The sequence below is a fragment of the Babylonia areolata genome, chromosome 25 (genome assembly GCF_041734735.1).
Source record: "Babylonia areolata isolate BAREFJ2019XMU chromosome 25, ASM4173473v1, whole genome shotgun sequence".
Lineage (NCBI taxonomy): Eukaryota > Metazoa > Mollusca > Gastropoda > Neogastropoda > Buccinidae > Babylonia > Babylonia areolata.
In genome coordinates, this window is record NC_134900.1 from 37,406,800 (window position 1) to 37,419,299 (window position 12,500).

General features: G+C 45.7%; 1 long non-coding RNA gene across 1 annotated transcript in view; it reads right to left on the reverse strand.

Annotated features, from left to right (window-relative positions):
- The window catches only part of LOC143299491 (uncharacterized), a 14,671-nt gene that overhangs the window by 1,439 nt on the left and 732 nt on the right, over nt 1–12,500 (reverse strand). The window contains exon 2 of the long non-coding RNA XR_013057540.1: nt 8,040–8,171. This is a non-coding gene — a long non-coding RNA (uncharacterized LOC143299491). The remainder of the gene's footprint in view (nt 1–8,039; nt 8,172–12,500) is intronic.

Here is a 12,500-nt window from a genome sequence, read left to right on the forward strand (position 1 = left end):
ATCTCGGATTTGGTAGTGAACTGTCTTCCTGATGGCAAGTGACCCAAACATAATATACAGACTGCAAAATAGCCCCATGGACAATACTGGCTGCAAATAGACTGCGAAAGAAACCTCAAGAACAACAACAACAACAACAACGACAGGAACAAGAACAACAATCATCATCATCATCATCATCATCAATATCATCAAATCTATATATAAAAAAAAAATTAAAAATCAGCATCATAATCATCATCATCATCGTCCTCTTCTTCTTTACAATGGCACGTCAGTCACACACAACCCACAGAGAGAGAGAGAGAGAGGGGGGGGTAGGGGGTCGAGAAGACGACTGGTGCAGGAACGCAAAGAGTACAGCAATTGACTTTCATTCAACTTTCCCATGCGAGGTCAGGTCTGCGGCTGAATGGGTCTTGGAACACAACACACACACACACGCACACTGAGGGAGAGAGAGAGAGAGAGAGAGAGAGAGAGAGAGAGAGAGAGAGAGAGAGAGAGAGTACTGGACAGTTCAGCCATTGCTGACACTGTTCAGGACAAAAGTGGAATCTGTTGTGTAGTGAGACAGACGGAGGGTATCACTGCTAGTCACAAAGACAGAACTAAAAAGGTGGGGATTTTTACTTCTTTTTATTTTTATTTTTATAGAAGTCTGCCCGGAACAACAGCATTTTTGTTGTTGTTGTTTTGTTAAGGTGTATTATTTTACGTGCGCGAAGTGTATTGCGTTTTTACTAACAAAGTGGATTTTCCTACAGAAATTTACCAATGGGTGACCCTCTTGCCGTGGATTATTTTACCTGCACTGTGCGCAAAATTAATATGTGAAAGTGTGTTTGTTTTATTTTGTTTTTGTTGGTTTGGGTTCCTTTTTTTTTTGGTTATATTTTCTTTGCCATCAAAGTTGATTTTTCTTTTGAAAAAAGTTTTGCCAGGTACAGCCGCTTCGTTGTCTTCGATTCTTTTACGTGCGGCAAACAGCGTTCTGCACACTGGGTCTCGGTTTATCGTCTTGTCCGATTGACCAGCACTCATGACCACCACACAAGAATTCACGAAAAGGAGGGGAATTTAAAAAAAAAAAAAAAATTAAATGCCGGTCAGTCTGTCTTAACCAAACAGCTGGTGTGCCCAGAGTAAACTATTATGAGCACAATACCAAATGTTATTCATATTTATATTAATTACATGAAATATGTAACATTTCCATGTGCCCCCACGGGGTTTCCAGAAACAAACTTGTCTTGTCTTGTCTTGTCTTGTCTCTTCGCTCCCTTATATTTCCCAGTTCCATCTGCAGTTCCGTCTATGTCTTCAATAACCAAGGAATCACCACAAGCACCACCAACAGCAGCAAGTCGGTTAACTGGTGATGACTGACGCAGACCACCCCATGCTAATGACTGCATTTCGGGAGTTTTAGAAATGAGGGTTTTTCTTTCACTCCTCCTCCGCACAAATCAAACAGTCTTGAGAAATAAGCGAGTTAAAATTTATCACAATTAAATCAATTAAACATTAAAAAAAAAAAAACCCACCTACATATCCAAATACAGTGTAATAAAATAATTGATAAAACCACCCACGCAACACTGGTTCCACATTACAGTGAACCATGTGAGCCGCACACAACACTGGTTCCACATTACAGTGAACCATGTGAGCCACACACACAACACTGCTTCCACAGTACAGTGAACCATGTGAGCCGCACACAACACTGGTTCCACATTACAGTGAACCATGTGATCCACACACATAACTCTACTTCCGCAGCAGTGAACCATGTGAGCCACACACAACACTGCTTCCACATTACAGTGAACCATGTGAGCCGCACACAACACTGGTTCCACATTACAGTGAACCATGTGAGCCGCACACAACACTGGTTCCACAGGTCAGTGAACTATGTGATCCACACACACAACACTGGTTCCACATTACAGTGAACCATGTGATCCACACACAACACTGGTTCCACATTACAGTGAACCATGTGAGCCGCACACAACACTGGTTCCACAGGTCAGTGAACTATGTGATCCACACACACAACACTGGTTCCACATTACAGTGAACCATGTGATCCACACACAACACTGGTTCCACATTACAGTGAACCATGTGATCCACACACAACACTGGTTCCACATTACAGTGAACCATGTGAGCCGCACACAACACTGGTTCCACAGGTCAGTGAACTATGTGATCCACACAAACAAGACTACTTCCACAGTTCAGTTAACCACGTGAGCCGCACACAGGACAGTATGAAAGTCACCGGCCGTTTGGCAACAATCACGACCAATGCCACGTAAAGATTCTTTTGAGATGACGTCATGGCATTGCGTCATGATTATATCCACGCCATACACAGTGAAGGAAAGGCAAAAGCATTCAAACGACAACAATTTTTTACCTATCATTGCAAACACTCAAAATACAAACACCCTTCTGTATTTGTATTTGTATTTGAATTTGTATTTCTCTTTTATCACAACAGATTTCTCTGTGTGAAATTCGGGCTGCTCTCCACAGGGACAGCGTGTATCGCCACCCTTTAAAAAAAAAAAAATTACTATTATTTTTTTTTTTTCCTGCCTGCAGTTTTGTTTGTTTTTCCTATCGAAGTGGATTTTTTACAGAATTTTGCCGGGAACAACCCTTTTGTTGCCATGGGTTTTTTTACGTGTGCAAAGTGCATGCTGCACACGGGACCTCGGTTTATCGTCTCATCCGAATGACTAGCGTCCAGACCACTACTCAAGGTCTAGTGGAGGGGGAGAAAATTTCGGAGGCTGAACCGTGATTCGAACCAGCGCGCTCAGATTCTCTCGCTTCCTAGGCGGACGCGTTACCACTAGGCCATCACTCCATGTCGATACAAAAACAGGACTGATAAGCTATTCGTCACACACGTTAGTGACAATGATATAGGGTGTATTAACATCGTCGCATCATGGTCCTTGTATCTGTTAAGCTGACCATTCGCTCTGCCTCTCCGTGATGTTCTCTGCAAAAATGAATATTCATGGTCCGTGTAGCCACGAAGCGCCTCAACTTTAGGATGGCAGTTTCAGTTCCAGTTTCAAGGGGGCGTCAAAGCGCAGAAGACTGATCTATACACACGATATACACATCTGCTTTAAAAAATAAAAAAAAAATCGAGAAGCAGGACCTACGCACAAAGCCAGCAGGCTGATAAGGCCTTGACAGCCTTCCACCAGGACTGCAGATGTCAGTGCATAGTCTTCACTTTGCGGGTCCTTGCAGGAGACAAACTTCCTCGCCTCATGGAAAGGCTCCAAGAAGTTACCAAGAGAAAACGAGTAGTCCTGCAAAGGATGGCAGCCCATTGCGGAATCCCAGGCAACGAAGCGGCATTACTCAGAGCAAGAGGAAGTCAGCCAGAAAACAGCGTCAGCTTTGCAGGGAAGAGGACCCTCGTGAAGGCAGTGCTACGACCAAGAACCAAGAGGGATGCTTGTCACCTTGAAAGCAGGCAGCAGGTGGTGATCATGAGATTACGAACTGGCCATTGCCGTCTCAGTACCCACCCGTTCAGGAAGATGAAGCTGGCACCATTACCCACCTGCTCCTGTAGTCTCGAAAACCAAACACCAGAACACATTCTTCAGGCCTGTCCCCTCCTGAAGGGGCTCAGAGACACCGTATGACCGACACCAACCCTATTGCACACCAAGCTCCAGACAGGACTTGCAGAGAACGATGTCATTCATCAGGCAGGATTGGCGACACTGTGAAAAAGTGGTGGAGAAGAAGTAGAAGAGGAAGAAGAAGAAGGAGGAGGAGGAGGAGAAGGAGGGGGAGAAAAAGGAGAAGAAGAAGAAGAAGCAGAAGAAGAAGAAAGAGCAGAAGGAGTAGAAGAAAAAGAAAAAGAAGAGGGCTGCGTTAGACCTACGCTGACGGAATCTTGTGTTCCTGGTACAGCCGCTCAAACCTAGTATGGCCGCTCAAACCGGACGGGTGGACGGGTGGAGGCCGGACAAAGCTAGATGCACTGGTCCTCCAGGTTCGGGGCTTGAACACGGGACTAACAACCAGATCCCGTGAAAAAAAAACAAAAAAAACCCCCACCTTTTTGTTTCGGAAACAGCAACAGAAGTAACCAACACTACTGTGTGTCACGGGCCTCTAAGGTCATCGGAAGAAACTTGAAGACCCTGAGGCACACCTGGGGTACCACTCACAGACTGGCCCCACACAGACAAGAGTGGCGGTACTCAGTCCTTCTCTCTTCTTCTTTACGTTACACGACCAACACCGACATGCCGATGACTCTGTCGTCAATGATGTATAGTGGGTGTTTTCGTGTCTCCATAACCTACCGACCACTGGCATGGATTAATAGATTTTTAATACGCGTATTTGATATTTTGCATACGAATACACGAAGGGAGGTTCAGGCATGAGCAGAGCAGGTCTGCAAATATGTTGATCTGGGAGGTCGGAAAAATCTCCACCCTTCACCCACCAGATGCCCCAAACCGGGGATCGAACTCAGGTAACTCGGGCGAGAACCCAGCGCCCTAACGATTCGGCTCCTCACCCATCAATCCGCTGCTGTCCTTCATGCCAGAGGGTGTACTGGGCAGTAAGTAAGTAGTTGCGCGTGAGGACGAAAAAGGTAGGCTATGAAAAAAAAGAACAAAAAAATATAAACAATTTCAAACATACCATGTTTTCTTTCCTAACAGAATGGGCTTGAGCTCTGAGCGTGGAACACAGGCACCGGGCACACCATGAACAACAGCACGGACCACGGTGCCAAGGGCCACCACAGCATTCCAGCGGACTGGGCAGCAGGCAGGACACTGTCCACAGAGACACGCGTCGCCCTGATCCTCTGGCAAGCCTGGCCCCCCTGCCTCATACTGCTGGGCACCTTCGGCAACGTCGCCACCATCTTCGTCATGCGTCGCATCAAGGACAGCAACTCCTCGCAGCACGTCTTCCTTATGGCCCTTGCCGTGTCGGACCTCTGTTTGTTGTACGTCAGCGTGTTGCGTCAGTGGCTGTACTACGCGTTCCACGTGGACATGTACGACTGGCACGTGGTGGTGTGCAAGGTGTGCTGGTGGCTGATCTACGGAGCCAGCACCACGTCTTCTTGGCTGCTGACCTGTGTGACGGTGCAGCGAACCATGGCCGTCAAATGGCCACACAGGATGAGAGTGGTCTGCACCTTGCAGAGGACCCGGGTCGTCATCGGTGCCGTGGTGACGTTTGGCTGCACTCTGCACGCTCACTTCCTGTTCGGGATGGTGATGTCATCAGACAGCACGTGCAGCTTCGTGTCAGCCGGGTACGAGGACTTCATCACACGGGTCTGGGCCTGGGTGGACCTGGCGGTCTTCACCCTGCTTCCCTCCCTTTGTCTGATGGTGTGCAACGTCGTCCTGTCCTTCACCTTGTACAAGGCCACCTCTACCACCTCCATGACCATCCATTCCGTCACAAGTGCGAACACGACCAACGTGAACACCTCACGGAGGAAAGCGGCTTCCAAAACGACGGTCATGATTCTGGCGCTATCCTGCACGTTCCTCATTCTGACGATGCCAGTGTGCGTCTATCTGATCTGGGATTACTATGCCTACATCAACTCTGTGGAAAGCACCAGGCTGTGGACCAGAAACGCCTTGTCGTTCGCTGTGACCATGTTGCTGTGGTACACCAACAGCTCCGTCAACTTCCTCCTCTACTGCTTCACGGGAACCAAGTTCAGGAGTGAGTTCCTGAACTGGATCCGCTGTGGCACCAAGGTCCAAGCTAATTCGGTTGATAGTTCTTCGTTTTCTGGGTGTGCACGTGGAAAGAAAGGTAAACAATAGTGACCATGGTTAGGTTTCATTTCGCTTCAGGATTTCACCTCATTTCAATATTAGTTCTCTGTACAAAACACACCGCTAAATTGTTGTTGGAAACTATCGCATATTTATCGTTAGAAAGACATCTGAAGTTCAACTTAAGACGTAATACATACAGCGGATATGTGAATGACTACTTGGAATTCTTGAGCTGGATTTCCTGTAGCACCAAGTTTCAAACTAAAACAGCCGTTGGTTGTTCATTTTCTGTGTGTTAAATTGGAGTTTCACTTTCAAGGAGGCCTCCAAGCTTGTGGACTGATCCATGCACACCAAACCACATCAAGTGGGAAAAGAAAGACTAACGGAAGTGAGTACGGCTGGCATATTCTATCGGAATTTGACTTGATCTGTTTTAATACTGTGGAAGAAATAACATCGGATGAAAACAACGGACATTAGAAATAAGCTGATTGCTGAACAGGGGATGGGGATAAATATGTTCCTCCCTCCACCCAGGTGTAAACGGGTACCTGACTTTGCTCGGGTAAGGTTAAAACGGCGGAAGGAGAGGTTTGGGCCCTATGACGTCACTTTCCCTGTGACCATAAAAGGATGTAGGACCTTTGACCTTTCTTTAAAGCGGGTAAAGAGGTGGTGTGGGATGCACCTCAGTAACTCTGACAGTTGGTTCTGAGATGTCCTAGAATTGCCAGGAGGTCAATAATGGGACATTCCAGACTTCTTTGGGGGTTACGCCGAACAGCTGTCACACTGCTTCGTTAATATAGGTTGTCTGATTCCAGATACATAAAGAAGAAAGCTTCCTTACACAGAATCGAAAGGTTGAATTTACATTTCAGCGATAACAAGTAACAATCAAGTTCTAACTTTCGATTCTGAGCGAGGGAACTTTCTTCTGTTGCCACAGTGACTTTCCACGTGTGCGGAGCATGCTGTCAGGCGACCACAATGACCAGTGTTGATTGTTAGTACGTGTGAGCCGTGCCTTAGTTAGCAATCTCCTTAGTTCATTCTCAAATGTTTCCAATGTGCGTTTTGCTAAACGTTTTTTTAAACATTTCGTTTGCTCTTTGCTTTGCACTTAGCTATTTCATCACATAGTCGTAGGGAAAAAAAGGGTTTTGTAGCCTGTAGGTATCCAAACAGCAAGAAACACCCGTACCCTTTAGAGATATGAATTGCGCAAAGTCAGTGTCTGTCTCTAGTGATACGGTCGTGTTTATACTTTGACCTGCTACGAGAGAGGGAGAGACAGGGACAGAGAGAGACAGGCGGACAGACAGACAGTCAGACAGACAGAGTGAGACAGGGGGAAACAGACAGACACACAAACTGACTGACTGACTGGTATGCAAACAGGCAGGTAGACAGGCACAGAGACAGTCAGACCGATAGTAAGACAGACTGACTGACTGACGGACTGACAGGCAGGCAGTCAGCCAGCCAGACAGACAGAAAGACAGAGCGCGCAAGAACAGACGGACAAAATATGGCACTTTGCTATTGTTACCAAGAACCGACATAGAATGTTCATGATGTGCACCAAATAATTAAGCAAAATATTCTGTCATGAAGACAGCCACACTTTGTTTTCGGGGAAGGGGGGGGGGGGTGCATGCTGGAAATATTCTTTTTTCTTCAACAGCCCACTGGACACTGTCGTGGACAAAGGGATCTTTAACGTGTGTTTTGACTTTCTTCATGCGTGTACACATGAAGCGGTTTCCGGCACCGGCAGGCTTGAACCTCTGTTGCCCTGGGAGATCGGAAAAGCAATCTCCACAGTTAACCCGCCAGACTCTTTGGAACACAGGCCTCTTAGATTCTTGAAGCCCAATGCTTCTGAAAATGCCAGAACATGGATATTAGAATTTTAGTAAGCTGTGCAGTTGTACTGACATACCACTGGAAACAGCCTTGAATGAGACACATGTGGGAAGATTGTGAAATTTCTCTCCTTTCATCAATCGATAACACTTAGCGCGTTGGGTAGTTTCACAAGTTTCATCAATATATAACACTTATTAAGCCCGCTGGGAAGTTTAGGTTTGTACGTCTGACAAACCGATCTTACGACTAATTGCTTTCCGCCTTGAAAAGAGAACTATGGATTAAACGTTTAAGTCTAATGACAAAGACGTGACACGGGCATACGTATAACACACATACCTGCCAGGTTTCCACCACAGAGACTCTCCACTGCCGGGTGGTTCAGCGATATCATACGTTGTTCCGCACTCTGGTGTCACGTCCACGGACCAGTCCGCACGTTTTGACGCCTCCTGGTATCTGAAGCTGAAACTGTGTTCAGAAAAAAATAATCAGAAACAGCAACGTCAACAACAACAACAACAACGACAAAAAAACAACGACAAAAAGCAAGGCTTCTAATGGACTTCGGCTGCTAACCGCTATCTATTGGTGAACAAGTGCTGACTGGTATGTTCAATGGATAAAACAGTGCTCTCTCTCTCTCTCTCTCTCTGTATATATATATATATATATATAATATACATATATATATAACAATCATTCATTTATTCATTTATTTATTCATAGCAATAACATTCAAATATGAAAATTCGCATTTTAATCTGATGTCTACAAACACCAGTACGTGGGACGGGACATTAATGAGATGTGATTCTCCCATTCCTGTGTGTTCACATGCCTAGGTACTGACACTGTGTGCAAACATTGCGTTGTGAGCATTGAAACTGGCATGGACCATGTTTATGTTTACTGTCATATTATATTTTCTGTCATGCCATCAGTCTAATCGTCGCCACGGCAGCTCAAAGAAACATTAACGTCAGTAAATATAATTTTATATCCACTGAAAAACACCCATCACAACATCATTGAAATTGTGTATTGTTCACCAATCAAACGGGTAATAATTAATGACATGCTTGAGCACGATATAAGCTGCTAGCTTGGTGTGTGTGTGTGTGTGTGTGTGTGTGTGTGTGTGTGTGTGTGTGTGTGTGTGTGTGTGTGTGTGTGCGCGCGCGCGCGCGCTATGCTTTTTGAATAAAATCAATATTTGAACGAAACACACTACTCATGTTTTGACGACAGACTGGACACCAGCTAGGATTGAACACAGGTCTGTCGCAGCATGAACATCGCTGCCACAGGGGAAGGACGGCCACAGAACACCACACACACAGAGTGGAGGGGCGATGCACTACCCCCACACAACCACGTCACCACCCTGCTGTGGCAGACATGGGCGCCGTGCCTCCTTTTGCTGGGGGGCTTCGGAAACATCGCCACCGTCTTCGTCATGCGTCGCATCAAGGACAACAACTCCTCGCAGCACGTCTTTCTTACGGCCCTTGCCATGTCGGACTTTTGCTCGTTGTACGTGGGCGTGTTCCGTCAATGGCTCTGCTACGCTTTCCAGGTGGATATCTACGAGCTGCACGTGGTGGTGTGCAAGGTGTGCTGGTGGCTGATCTACGGAGCCAGCACCACGTCTTCCTGGCTGCTGACTTGTGTGACGGTGCAGCGAACCATGGCCGTCAAATGGCCACACAGGATGAGAGTGGTCTGCACCTTGCAGAGGACCCGGGTCGTCATCGGTGCCGTGGTGACGTTTGGCTGCACTCTGCACGCTCACTTCCTGTTCGGGATGGTGATGTCATCAGACAGCACGTGCAGCTTCGTGTCAGCCGGGTACGAAGACTTCATCACACGGGTCTGGGCCTGGGTGGACCTGGCGGTCTTCACCCTGCTTCCCTCCCTTTGTCTGATGGTGTGCAACGTCGTCCTGTCCTTCACCTTGTACCAGGCCACCTCCACCACCTCCATGGCGATGACCATGCCGTGTGCTGCCACGTCAGGCAACGGCACGCGCCGGAAAATGGCTTCCAAAACGACGGTCATGATTCTGGCGCTGTCCTGCACGTTCCTGGTCCTTACGATGCCAGTGTGCGTCTATCTGATCTGGGATTACAACGCATACGACCCCATGGCCCAGAACACGAGATTATGGACCACAGAGGCGTCTCCGTTCGCTGTGACCATGCTGCTGTGGTACACCAACAGCTCCGTCAACTTCCTCCTCTACTGCTTCACGGGAACCAAGTTCAGGACGGAGTTCCTGAACTGGATCCGCTGTGGCACCAAGGTCCAAGCTAATTCAACAGACAGTTCTTCACTTTCCCAAGGTTCATGCAGAAAGAGAAATTAGTCACCAGTGATTTTTTTAGTGACTAGTGAATACGGCCTACACATTATGTCAGTTTGGCTTGATGCTGATTTCAGGTAGAGGTAACGCGTCCGTATAGGAAGCGAGAAAATCTGAGCGCGCTGGTTCGAATCACGGCTCAGCCGCCAATATTTTCTCCCCCTCCACAACACCTTTAGTGGTGGTCTGGACGCTAGTCATTCGGAGGAGACGATAAACCGAGGTCCGTGTGCAGCATGCACTTAGCGCATGTAAAAGAACCCACGGCAACAAAAGGATTGTCCCTGTCAAAATTCTGTATAAATCCACTTCGATAGGAAAACAAATAAAACTGCACACAGGAAAAAATACAAAAAAAATGGGTGGCGCTGTAGCGTAGCGACGCGCTCCCCCAGGGGAGAGCAGCCCGAATTTCACACAGAGAAAACTGTTGTGATAAAAAGAAATACAAATACAAATTACTAAATGGTCATGTTACATGTTACATAATCCTCTTCAAGAGGACGCTTAATGTTCAACATAAGACAACAGATACTTGATTAACTTATCGACGAATTACTAGGAGTGGATTGCAAAAGCGATCTTAGCAAGGTCTTATTCGAGCACGTCCACGAAGATGGACGTATGGCAGTAACAACACGCAGGTAAAAGCTCACTCCTACATATGAGTGAATATGGGAGTTAAAAAAAAAGAAGTAGTAAACGTTATTAGACGAACAACAACAACAACAACATCATCAACAACAACATTAAGAACAACTACAACAACAGCAACAACATTAAGAACAACTACAACAACAGCAACAACAACAACACGAAGAAGACGAAGAGAGACTAAACTGCAGTGAGTTGTGGTGCCATCAAGAGCGCCCTAAGTAGTGCTGACATATCAAATTAATGGGTGTTTTTGTTCATGGTAGAAAAGAATGGAATTGTTTGTTTTACTGAAAGCATGTTAACACCAGTAGGCCTATATGGTTCAGAGACATATGATGACGATTTCAAACATCATAACATTCCTCTTTAACACTCTGAAGAGTTATAACGGGTGCCAAACAGAACTGTTCACGAAATTCCTCCAGGACTGTCTGTTTTTGTGTCAAAGCCTGGATCTCTGCAAATGTCTCTGCAAACCTTTAGAGAGCAGAAAACCTAGTGTCGCGAAGTGACGAGAAAGGAATGATGATATTTGTGATGACGCGGTCGTTGTGCACGTCACGGTGAGAAATGGAACAAGATGCGATGCAAATCGTCGTGCATACCGCAAGCACTTCTTCCTTCTCCCTTGGACACCACTTTTCCTGATTCCTATTCTAATCCCTGTTTAGATGTTTGTGTATTCATAGTCCCTGTCTTTCTTGTGTATTCCTAATCCGTGTCAATCTGCCTGTCTGTGTATTCATAATCCATGTCTATCTGTCTGTTTATTCCTAATCCCTGTATGTATATTCCCAATCCCTGTCCATCTGTCAGTCTATGTATTCCCAATTCCTAATCTCTATCTGCCTGTCTCTGTATTCATAATCCCTGTCTGTCTATCTCTGTATTCCTAAACCTTATTTGCTTGTCTTCCTGACCCTTTCACTTGCGGAATTATTTCGGATTTTTGCAAAATTATCACCAACCTCTAAAAAAAAATCACAAAAATAAAACTTATGCTCAGAAGTATGTTAAAGTATATGTTTATTTTTCTTGAAAGAAAATAAATCGAGAATGTAATTAGCATGACTTCAATGTTGACAGAATGAGGTAACTCCCAAGCAGGGGACGTCAACTCGGATATAAAAAAAAGTACACAGAATATTTTCTTTTTTTTTTTTTTTTTTTTTTTTTTAAGAGGAAGAAGAAGAAGAAGAAGAAAATTCAAATTTGTTTTATTTTATGGGTGGAAATAGTGCTGAAATATCAGCAAATATACTGGACACGACAACCAAGTGCAATTATGGTGTTTCCTGCACTATCATGTTGTTTTAAACATAAACACTATACATGACCAATCACATGCACCCACATACACACCCTCCCTCCAAACCACCCACAAATACTATCACACAGTAACACAAAAGTTCACTGTAAACAATATTTCAGCTTAAAGCTTTCATCTCGAGGGTTTCATCGTTACTGAAAATTCCAAAATGAAGTTTTTAAGCTAAAACAATGTTGTTGTCTTTCTATACTCATTTCTGACACGACCTTGCCCCCTTCCTATTGATAAACATTGTTGCATGTAATCGTCATCAGGATAACCAGAATCACTTCGAGCTTCAGCTAAGGAACAACATCACTTCTTTTTGTCTCTGCCCCATCATCTGCACCGTTTCAGTGGCATTACTTCCACGCCGCTCATTTAGATTTCCCCATACACGGCCACACCCGGATTCGTCCGTCACAGTTCCAGCGTCGGCAGTCCGCAGGGAACCCCCGATGTAAGGTCG